Genomic DNA, 8,731 nt, shown 5'->3' with positions numbered 1-8,731 from the left:
ATATAAAAGATACATAGAGCTCACCATTGTGTTGGTTGGAAAGTTTGATTTTTATTGAAAGTAGTATAGTATTTCTTCTTTTAGTCAAGAGAAGATAATTGTAGTATCAATTTTTTTGCATCTCGTATTTGTTCAATCCCTAGTTTTCAATTAGAAAGAACCACCAACAGTAAAATGTGGACTAGTTATGTATGCTTGAAACTGTGAAAGTAGTATGTTGATAGTAGATTCTCTAGACACATGACAAGAAAATAAACTTATTACTCTAAAAGAAAAAAAAAGGAGGAAATGTGACTTTTGGAGATGATACATATGCAACAATTGCTAGAAGAGGTATAGTGAGCCTTGACAATGGTAAAATGTTTTATACGTTGAAGTACTCAAACATAATCTTTTAAGTGTCAAAAAGATGTGCAATTAAGGTTACAACCTCACTTTCCTTGCAAAAAAATGTGAAATAAGGAAGATTGATTATGGAAGATTAGTGGGGAAGAGCGATAAGGACTCCAAGGAATGTATATATTACATGAAGATGACTGATAAATTGGGCAAATTTTTCTCCATAGTGGAAGAGATATTTTTCCTTGGAAGCTTACAAATGTTACAATAAAAGACTACACAAAGTTGTGGGATGTATTGATGTGAGAATAGACAAAGCATGGCTCGAAAAAAAAACAGAAAAAACAAATGAGTTCAAAAGATACCATCTACATAGACCAAGAAGAGATTACTACAAAGGAGGAAGAAGAAGAAGAAGAAAATGGTTGCCATCCAAGACAACATTTAAATTTATACAAAAACACCATCCAAAAAACCAAATTGTTGGAGATGTTGAAGCAAGTATACAAACCCAGAGAATAATAACCAATACACCAGGAATAGCTAGTTTTGCCTTGTTATGCAAAACAAAGCCAAAGGATTTTGCACAAACCATCAAGGAATTGCATTGGGTGAATGTTATGGAGGAAGAATTGAATCAAATTAAGAAAAATGGTACCTAGAAACTTGTGCCACGACTGAAAGACAAAAACGTGATTGGGAATAAATGGATATTCAAAAAAAAATGGATGAAGATGGACAAATTATCAAAAATAAGGAAAGACTTGTGCATAAGGGCTATGAACAAATTGAAGGAATTGTCTTTAAAGAAACCTTTGCTCCAGTTGTCAGATTAGAAGCAATAAGAATCTGTTGACAGTGCTTGACCCACCAACATGTTAGGGGATCTCCCCAATAAGAAGTCCCAACTAGACCTCGGACCTTTTGGTGTAGGAGTCCCAGCAATGGGTCGTACGGTATTGCCTTGACCGCGATTTCGCACAGAGGCAAGTAAGATGTCCCTGTTGGTAGCAAGGGTGTGACATATGGAGCAAGTCAAGGAAGGTCCATGAGCGGTTCTAACACACGGAGGGTGAGGTGAGTGTGCCCCTTGGAAACCTGTGAAAGCACGAAGTTAAGAAGGGAACACACGAACAAACATGCATCACAACATGCAAGGAAAGTAAGCTAGCAATCCAAAGTGATGGTTAAACCAACAACACATTTTAGTAAGATTCATACATACATATACAGAAAATAGCTACACATGCATGTGTAAGAAAACAGATACATATATCATTTAGAGTAAACAAGATAGTTGAAATACAATACGACATATGCATGAAACGTGTTGGCTTTGTTATATTAAGTGTAAGTTCCAGTCATATAATACAACCATGACCAACCACTAGTTCTGACAGCGGAACATTACAGTCACTACCGCCTGCTCCTCCAAAGAGATATACTAGCTCTGCACAATGGAGAAGCCAAGGCTCGTTACAATATTGTCCAAGCTCTCTCTAAGATACTCCTATCGGAAGCTTGGCTGACCAAAAGCCTCTACAATGAGTTATGAGGGACTATATATAGCAAAGGGTGGGGTGGCCCTTGACATTCCCCTTTGTGTCTGTTCACCTATCCTCATGACTCTTCATCTACTCTATGACTGTTACATCCAACTATCAACACTTGAACTTTCACTTAACAAGACATTACATACAATCTACACATGTACCCATGTGAGACAAAATAGGTTTGAGCAAGCCATGCAATACATCACTATGACTTGGACAATTGTGGGAAGGCCAACTCTTCGACATCCTCATGATAGTCGACAATGGTGAACTGATGCCAAGCTTGGTAGTCCATGATGGTGTCCGTGTGCTCTGTGGTGACATCTTTCTGGAAACGAACTCTTGCCTCCATAGCTTTCAGGGACACTGCTCGAGCTCCTATGTCCAACTCGTCTGATAACATGTGCATCATTGTCTTGAGTGCGGCCGGACCAGCAACATACGGATGCATGGTGTCTGCACTGATCACCAAGTTTACATTGGTGGCTATGTGCATCAACTCATCAAAGTACGAGTCAAGCTCTAGTCGAACGTGTGCCTTTCTCTTTGCCTAGGTGAGTGTCCTGATAGATGGGATCGTGTGTGCACGCACAACAACATCCATACTCCTGAATACCCGTGCATGGGAATCCTGTAGACTAGTGATGAGCTGTTGGAGGTCTTCATAGTTCCGGATCTGACTCCGGATACGTCCCTTCAGCTCAACCGCTCTGGGTTCCTCATCTTGGGCAAGTGTAACGGGGCTCCCTTGTATCTCATTGTCCATGTTTGCATGTAGTCAACAGCAGTATGCATGTTTGACAAGATGCATGCTCTCCTAGCACATCATTGCTGCAAACTGTTGAGATGGACAACTGCTTTATGCACGGTGCCAAACTTGGAATACAATGTCTGCATCATTGACTAAAGGGACAATACTTCATTTAGTATTGCCTTCTTCAACTTTGCTCGGGTGGATGTTGTAACCAGTTCTCCTCCCTTCTTGGACGTTTGTAACTCCTTAGTCATTCGCTCGTTCTCTGCTATTAGGAAGCGAACACTCAAGCTAGTGGCTTCGACATATGGTCTGGTAGCATCGGCCAATGTTGATGGATGTTTGTGCACGTCGGACATGATCACTCGTTCATCAAACTATGCAGAAGATGTGTTTTCATCAGAGTACACTCTACGATATTGCACAACTCTATGCGGCGACTCGTTCAATGAGATGTTATGCATCTCTCCTTCTGGATTGTCTCCAAGGATCTTAGTGTCTCCTTGGTCGCTTGGGACTTGCTTCGCTTTCGGATCCGGTGAAGTTCGTAAGTTGACCTCCTGGTGGTAAGGCATGAGGTCGATGTCTTGCTCTAACTCCTGTTGCTCCATATTCATATCCATCTGCTCAAGTGCTTGTTCAATCTCTTGAGCAAAGCCCTACTCCTGCAATTTCTCACCCTGTCTTCTTGGTGCCAGTTGTTTGGATGAGTCGACTACCTGTATGGGCGTAGTTTCATCTGTTTGTACATGTTGTGCCCCCTGTTGTACCTATTCTTGTTGTGTTTCCTTCTCTTGTCTGCACAGTTCATGTTCCTTACAGAGTTGCTCCTTCAACTCATGTAACTCCTTCTTTGTTTCCTCCATTCTCAGTTTTTCTCTCTGCCTTTGCGCATTCCTCTTGTCGTGTTGTTTCCTCTTCACCTCTATTGCCAAAGTTGCTTTCTGCACAAGTGGGTCTGCTCGGAACTTGCAGCTTTGTTCCTCCTCCGCGTTGTCGACAATCTTCCTCTTGCCTTTGTAATGCATCGGTATGTTTACCTCTATTGTTTTTGTTGTTGGTGCTCTCTAGGATGCTTCTTCGTTAATCATTCCATAGCGATGTCGATCGGTTCATTGGGCCTGGAGAAACTGTAACAATATCTCCATGGGTCTTCCTCCGCCCAATGACATGCGCCATGGATCCACTGAAATTTTACTCTCGCGCAGTGATCTTTCACAATACAATGCAGGTCATACGGATTGAAACTTCGGATGTCGAAAGGATATTTCTAGATCCCCTATGTTTCGACATTTGCATGCTTGAGGTTCTGTATCTCGTATAACCTGATCCACAACGAAAGAGCGGGCCAAGGTACCTTCTTCTTCTGGTGCAGCCTAGCTAAAAACCCTGTCGATATGTGAAATGATACTTCCTGCATGACGAGCTTGTCCATGGCAAACTTCGGCAAAACATGCGGAGGCTTCTTCGCGTTGTACATCCGTATGAAGGTGTCAAATGGTGAGGCATACCAATCCGCTATATCGATCAGTGTCTCCATTGCTGCCTGCGACATGCAAGGTGGATCCTGCTCAAGTATCATCTTGTACACCAAGGTGACAAAATGATCTGACACGATGTGTGATGACTCCTCTGAAGTTGCATTCAGACAACATTTTACAATAAGTATTCACAGAGGTTTCTGTTGATATCCATGCCCACTTCAAGCCCGGGAACTCCTAACGGGCAAAGATTACATCCAAAATGTAAGCGGCCATGCAGATTTCTGCTTGCTGGCCATTGGGCAGCTATTGTGCTCTTGTTACCTGTTCCTTCAGCCTGTGAGCCAACATGTCGAACAAGTTGCATACTTTGCCTTCACTGACCAGTTGGTCCACGCAATCACCCAACTCTGCGGGAAGTTTTCCATGCTCTCTTGGCCATATAAGAAACATGCAAAGATTACCAAATATTGACACGTCTTCCGCAGTATCTTCATTTTGTAAACCTGGTTGGGTGTCATCCTGAATTTGGCCGGCTCCTTAACCCAATTCTTCAAGATATCCCTGGAGTTGGCATTACTATTGGGTAGGCTGAAAGGTGTCTCCATGGTGATCACTAGCTTCGACATATGGTACATCTGTTCATAATCTTGTGCCCTGAAGGTAGCAATCTCCCTCCCGCTGACACTGCTCAATGCCATCGTCTCAGGATCAATGTTCTAGACAATCCAATGTATCATGTCCGCGCATGGAAACACGGGATACCTGCATGCAATCTGGTACAAGACGGACTTGTGAATGTTCACATAAACTTGGCGGTCTTCGAGGTCTTCCCCAAATGTGTATGCAAATGCATAATTGACCTCTTTCCATTTTAGCTTGATGTCCTTGTCTACAATCAGCTTGGTGTCTTCATAGATCGGAAAACTTATAGACACTCACTCAACTGCTGCTCTAGTTGCGCTTCCATCAGTTTCCTTTGATCCTGCTCTCTTAGATGCCATTGATCCTGAACTGCTGAGAGACGGATGAACGCCTGCTAGCTCTGGAGACATGGCGACATGCATGGCAAGAAATTTGTCAGCTAAAACCAAAACAAACTTGAGGGATGACATGCTACATACCTGGGGATTGACTGGCAAGGATTGCACAATTTTTCTTGGGAGGCCGGGGGACTGGCTCCCAGAACTGCGCAAAAGGAAGTCTGGACTATTGGGAGGTTGGTTGACTTCTGGAATTGTGCAATGCGCAATCCAGACCGCCCTGTTGGGTGTTGGGATTATGCGATGTGCAATTTTAGTTGGCAAGAGTTGCAGGCCCAGTGATTACATTACGAAATTTTCTGGGCCAGCAGCCACTGCCTCTCAGAATTGCACAATGCAAGACTAGAGGACATTGACTGGGCATAAATGCACATTTCCTGGGAGGAAGGCAGAGCCTTCCCTCTCAGGATTGTGTAATGTTGTCTTGGTGAGGCAGAGGTCGGGCCAACGTTGCCCAGACCCGCCGACGGGCAACTAAAAGCAAATGAATAAGTGAATGCATCGCGATACTAAATGTAATCAGGAGTGAATGATCGTGCATGTAAACAGTGAATGCAAGATTCAGAAAATGGAACAACATGCATGTGTGTGAAGTGAGTCGCCGAATCAGCAACCATTCGTGCAAAATAGTGTCATGCATGCAACAGCAGTGAGATGCTAACGAAAACTGAAACGATGCTAATACAAGCTAATATGCATGCAAATGACAACAATCATTCACAGAAATCAAACAGAGAACACTCACACAAACCAAAACACAAAAAGCGACAGAAATGCTGCAAAAGACAAATTAAGCGGACTTACCCGGAAATAGTTGAGCTAGATGTGTCGAAGACTCCTAGATGTGTTGTGGGATGTCAAAGCTCCAAGATCGATGTGAAGAAGTGAGCTCTGAAGAGTCAAATAAATAAGTTTGAGGCTCATGACGCGCATGCCACAAATCTAGGAAAAAACAACACTTGGAGGAAGGTTTCTAAAACGATCTTTGCATGTAACTTCCAGCTCCTAAAAATAGCTCCCTAAAATCTAGGGATTTTTTTGCATGTTGCTTTTTTCTATTTCGAGAAAAACATCCCATGCATGCAATTTAATTTTTCTTAGTCCTGGGTGGACCCAGCGAACCTGATGGCACATGCAACAGCGTGCTCGCCTGAGGGAGAAATTTGTGCATTTCTGGGAGGGAGTTGGGCTATCTGCCCAGAATTGCGCAATTTCTGGGCTTCACAATCCTGATGGGCCAGATTACGCAGTTTTCACTGGGAAGGTTGATTGACTGGATTGCGCAGTTTCTGAGCCCAGCAGGCTGCCAGTCAGGATTGCGCAATTTCTAGAGGGAACATTGGTTCCCCTCCAGAATTGCGCAATTCCTTGCGGGAGATGCTTAGCCAGCAATTGGACCAAGTCCGGAGAAACAACCTATGAGGAGAGTGAAATAAGCTATCATGCACACGCTAGCAATCTACTAGAAAACCATTGAAGCTCATGTACTTGACAGTGCAAGACATGCTGTTGAGGATGGTTGGTAGGGAGGCTCCAAAACAAAGCTAAGGCATAATTTTGGAGGGTGTTTGTAGCCGCCACAACACTTGGCAACGCATTGGTAGAACTTCAGCTCTCTAAATGGACCTTGTTCGTGAAAAGTAAGTCTAACACCTCTGGAAGTATTGCTCAGTTCTTTGTTCATCTTCATTTCCACACTTGCTTGGTTGTAAGATGCAGCATCTGCCAAGCTCTTGGTCGATTGACACACATTCCAAGCCAAGCCAACGCAGTTGTTTCGATTGAGGATGAGGGGTATACTAATACACAAGCAGTATAGTCGTCTGAGTTTAGTTACATCTCTGGTGTTGCTCCACTACTAGCAGGCCTGGACAGTGCCAAGTAGAGTCACACAAGAACACAAGCATCGCTCTGCTGCTAGCGAGCCTGGTCAGTACCCCGGCGGAGTTACTTGCATCACCTCTCTGCACAGGAAGCCTTTTTCTTCTTTCACCTTATTCATTTTTCATTTTTTCAAAATTTTTCACTTTTCATTTTTTTTCATTTCATTTTCATTTTCATAATTGTGCACAACACTTATTCATTTCAGAGGTGGAAGAGGGATCCTGACTTATTGAGAGCAGAAGAGGTTGTTCCTTCATAGAAGTAGTTTTATATATACCTTTGACGTGCTTGTTAAGGTTTCCCCCCCACCTTATCCTACATCACTGAGTTGGCAAGAGTTAACCCAAAAACAACCGACTAGAGTAGGTGACACTAGTTAGCGCACAATTGTTGTGTTTTCACCATGGTCCACTTCGAACAGTGCATATTTTCCATTGATGTATCATGGACTGAAGATAACAAGTTCTTCATACAGAGGCAGGACGACAGATAACCAAGTATTGATAACTGCACAAGTCCTCTTGTACTATACCCAGCTTGTTTCGAGAGTCACACACAGTTTCATGCGAAACTAACCTACGAGCACAAAACAAGCAAACAAACACAAAACAAAGCAAAAGCAGGAATAGCTGCGAAAGCAAAGCGAAAATCAAACAAGTAAGTAGACAAAAAAACATGCGATTTAAGTAAGAAAACAAGCACACAAGCAAACAACCAAAAGAAAACACTACTCATACTCCTAAGCTAATGGTGCATAACTCTGATCACGTGAAGTGATACTTCCAATGCAGCCACCAACGCATTTTTTGACCCATGTTGGTGAAGGCATGGTTCGCGAGCAACACAGTTGTGCGAACCAGCAAACATGAAAAATATAACAATAAAGACAAACACACTCCAAGTTTAAAAGTGTCCACAGAACATAAGTGAGGGCAAGTGCATGACATGCAATTCGTGGACTTATCATGGTGTTGTGCAACACTATGTGCAGTTGTTAAGCATACACATACTCTTGATTGTGACATCCAAGCAAATGAAAGAAACAAAGACAACTTGCGTTGTGCATGTGTGCTTGCTATGTAAGATTCCTCCAATGCATGAGCAATGGGATCTTGTAGTTCGAGTGGAGGAAGTATGATATGTGTGTGAGATTGATCTTCATTTCATACAAATCACTAATGAAGAGCCTTGGGTGTTTCAACCATTTCCTGATCGGAAATGCAAGCAACCTCAGGAGAGCGAGTGCTTGACATAACCATTAGCTCGGGCTAAAGTGTCTCGACACTCTGGGGGGTTTCTACTTCGTCAACAGATAGATCATCATAAATAGGTGGCTTCAAAAAATCAATTACGATAGAATCATCATCGCCATCAAATACGGGAGTAAATAGATCACGACAACTATGATCAGCAAAATCGATGATTTCATCGGCATCTTCATGATCTGATGAATCAAAACAAAGGTGTAGATGAAAAGCGGACAAATTCCCCCTCTGTATTTCCAGAAACAGCAAATGAAAGTCAAGTGGATTTTCAATGAATAATTTATCTTCTCCATTGTCAGATAATGGACTGACATCCAGTGTGTCCTGCGAATGATCAACAATGAGTGCATCCGTAAACATACGTAGATACACATGTGAAATCATGGATGGCAGGTTCACCAAAGATGTCAGG

Source organism: Pinus tabuliformis, chromosome 8, assembly GCF_031772625.1.
Source record: "Pinus tabuliformis cultivar Carrire ecotype Pingquan chromosome 8, CPIR1, whole genome shotgun sequence".
NCBI lineage: Eukaryota > Viridiplantae > Streptophyta > Pinopsida > Pinales > Pinaceae > Pinus > Pinus tabuliformis.
The sequence above is the reverse complement of the archived record's forward strand: the minus strand, read 5'-3'. Positions refer to the sequence as shown.